The sequence below is a fragment of the Anomaloglossus baeobatrachus genome, chromosome 4 (genome assembly GCF_048569485.1).
Source record: "Anomaloglossus baeobatrachus isolate aAnoBae1 chromosome 4, aAnoBae1.hap1, whole genome shotgun sequence".
NCBI classification, from domain to species: Eukaryota; Metazoa; Chordata; class Amphibia; order Anura; family Aromobatidae; genus Anomaloglossus; species Anomaloglossus baeobatrachus.
Genome location: NC_134356.1, coordinates 680,123,291 through 680,125,405, shown reverse-complemented (window position 1 = coordinate 680,125,405; position 2,115 = coordinate 680,123,291). Strand labels below are relative to the sequence as shown.

The 2,115-nt window shown below is 47.2% G+C and overlaps 1 non-coding gene across 1 annotated transcript; it reads left to right on the top strand.

The window, feature by feature from the left end:
• Positions 1 to 1,368: 1,368 nt before the first annotated feature.
• TRNAQ-UUG (transfer RNA glutamine (anticodon UUG)) lies at positions 1,369 to 1,440 on the top strand. Its single transcript has one exon. It is a non-coding gene; the product is annotated as a tRNA-Gln (tRNA).
• Positions 1,441 to 2,115: the final 675 nt, after the last annotated feature.

The following is a 2,115-nucleotide window of genomic DNA, read 5'->3' as shown; positions in this document are numbered from 1 at the left end:
TGGGGGGTGCAGGCTGTATGGGGAGCAGTGTGTGTGTGTGATATGGGGGGTGCAGGCTGTATGGGAAGCAGTGTGTGTGTGTGGGATATGGGGGGTGCAGGCTGTATGGGGAGCAGTGTGTGTGTGTGATATGGGGGGTGCAGGCTGTATGGGGAGCAGTGTGTGTGTGTGTGATATGGGGGGTGCAGGCTGTATGGGGAGCAGTGTGTGTGTGTGGGATATGGGGGGTGCAGGCTGTATGGGGAGCAGTGTGTGTGTGTGATATGGGGGGTGCAGGCTGTATGTGGAGCAGTGTGTGTGTGTGATATGGGGGGTGCAGGCTGTATGGGGAGCAGTGTGTGTGTGGGATATGGGGGGTGCAGGCTGTATGGGAAGCAGTGTGTGTGTGTGGGATATGGGGGGTGCAGGCTGTATGGGGAGCAGTGTGTGTGTGTGATATGGGGGGTGCAGGCTGTATGGGGAGCAGTGTGTGTGTGTGATATGGGGGTGCAGGCTGTATGGGGAGCAGTGTGTGTGTGTGATATGGGGGGTGCAGGCTGTATGGGGAGCAGTGTGTGTGTGTGATATGGGGGTTGCAGGCTGTATGGGGAGCAGGGTATGCGACATATGGGGGTGTAGTGTGTGTGATATGGGGGGTGCAGGCTGTATGGGGAGCAGTGTGTGTGTGTGTGATATGGGGGTGCAGGCTGTATGGGAAGCAGGGTGTCTGGGCCACTGACAGATACAATTGCTCCAGCGGTCACTTAGTACACAAAGGAGTGTTCCTCTCTGCTGCACTAAGCCACCGCTGGACCTAAACAATAATTCGCTGTAAAATAATAAAATAGATAATTGACATAACTGACAATGCGTTGTGTGACATGTCCAATATTCCAGCTTCTTTCTTCTGCGAATGCCTCAAAGCTGGCATTCTCTCAACATCAGGTGGGAAGAATGCCAGCTTCCAGTCATGCGCAGGAAAAAGAAGAAGCCAGACTGCTGGACTGATGTCATGCATCGCAAGTTCACAATGGAAGTTATTTATTTGATTTTTTTACTGCTAATTACCATTGTTTCAGTCCAGTTGTGGCTTTATACAGCAGGGAGGAGCATTCCTTGCTGTACTAAGTGAACATTGGAGCGATTGATCTGTCAATGGCCCTTTAAACATATTGTACGGCTCTCGCGGAATTATATTTCAAAATATGTGGCGTTTACGGCTCTCTTAGCCAAAAAGGTTCCTGACCCCTGATATAGGGAAACAAAAAAACCCCATGGGGCAGATCCCCTGCAATAAGCAATATAGTGGTGACCAGAAGAGAACATTTAAAAAAAAAAAAATTGAGATACAGCGTGCCAATGGTCCTGATAATCCTGCTTTGTGTAACAGGTTCCATGGTGTAATGGTTAGCACTCTGGACTTTGAATCCAGCGATCCGAGTTCGAATCTCGGTGGGACCTTTAATTCTTTTTTTCTTCCCATGAGGTATTGAGTTTAAAAAGGACTTTCTGCAAATCAAGCATAAAAATGTACAAATATTATAAAGTTTAAATGTATATATATTTGTATGTACTTTTTCCACACATGCTCAATACTTGTATCTATGTTTACATCATGGGCCCATCCTGGTATATGTCTCCATCATGGCCACATCCTGCTATATGACCTAATCATGGCTATATCATGATAGATATTTCCCCATCATGGCCCATCCTGGTATATGTCCACATTCTCCTATATATGTCTCCATCATGGCCCCATCCTGTTTTATCTGTCCCCATAATGGCCCCATCCTGGTTTATATGTCCCCAGCCTGGTATAGATGTCTCCATAATGGCCACATCCTGGTATATATTTCCCCATATTGGCCCCATTCTAGTAAACATGTCCCCATAATTTCCCCATCCTGGTATATATGTCCCCATAATGGCCCCATCCTGGTATATATGCCCCCATAATAACTTCATTCTAGTATACGTGTTGCCATAATGGCTCCTTTCTGATGTATATGTCCCCTTAATGGTCCTATTCTAGTATAGATGTCCCCACAATGGCTTCATCCTGCTACATATGTCCCCATGATGGCCCCATCCTGGTAAACATGTCCCTATATTGGCCCCATCCTGATAAGACTT